The sequence below is a fragment of the Frankliniella occidentalis genome, unplaced genomic scaffold (genome assembly GCF_000697945.3).
Source record: "Frankliniella occidentalis isolate FOCC.00 unplaced genomic scaffold, Focc_3.1 Scaffold445, whole genome shotgun sequence".
NCBI classification, from domain to species: Eukaryota; Metazoa; Arthropoda; class Insecta; order Thysanoptera; family Thripidae; genus Frankliniella; species Frankliniella occidentalis.
The window spans coordinates 95,903-96,925 of record NW_026267564.1 but is presented as its reverse complement, the minus strand read 5'-3'; positions in this window follow the sequence as shown (position 1 = coordinate 96,925).

Below are 1,023 nucleotides of genomic sequence, written 5' to 3'. Positions count from 1 at the left end.
GGTCCCCGCGCTGTCCGCAGCACGACGACGGCCCGGTGCGCACCAGCCACACGCCTCGTTGGCTCGAGTCACGCCATGCTGGCCACCACCTCCTCTACCTCCTCCTCCTCCGCCACCTCCACCACCTCCTCCTCCTCCTCTACCAGCAACACGCCTTCCCTTTTCTTACTCTTCTGCTGCCCCGGGCGGCGGCGAGGCAACAGCGGCGGAAAACTCTGTTGCAGCAGCGGTGTAATAATCCCGCTCGGCGTAATCCAGCGTCCTGCGCGGGATAATACCATCCAGCCGCTGCAAAGCGCGTCCTGCGGCAGCGGGGATCCTGCTGGTGCTGGTCCTTCTGCTGTGGCCCTGCTGTGGCCCTGCTGCGGGGTCCTGCGGGGTCCTGCGGGGTCCTGCGGGGGTCCTTTGGGGCGGGAGGCAAAGGGCGACACAATGGCTCATCGCTCATTGGCCGGTTCGTATCATAAATCGGGGCCGGCGAGTCGAGCAGTCGGGCGGGGCGGTGCGGGGCGAGGTGGCCATGCGGGATGCCTACATTCTTAAATCGTAAATTCTGATGAGGTCTCCAAATCAGACCCACACTCACACACACTCACACCCTTCCCGACGAGGATAGCCCCTCCCTAGATTTTCGAATGCGTTTTTATGGCTCGCTCCATTGAAAATAACGAGTGCCTTTGCGCCTACGGACCTCATGTTGCTCCTCGGCTGGTCATCGCGCAGGTGTCGTCGCCGGCCTCCCGCCCCGCTCGCCACCTGCCCCCACGACACCCTCCTCTTCGCCCCCCTGCCGGCCACAGCAGCCCCCCTTTGTCGTCGAGTGGACCGCGTCCACGGCGTCCTCGAAGGAGGACCGACCTCTGCCGTGTCCTTTTGTCCGCGTTGGTCACAGTCGCCAGGTGCTCTCGACTCGCCATTGTGTCCGATAATGCGATTCAAATTTAGTGGCAAAAGAAATTGGTGGAGGGCATTTCTGTTGTTTTGCGTGGCGCGGGGGAGGGGGGCGGAGGGGGTCTGTTGTTG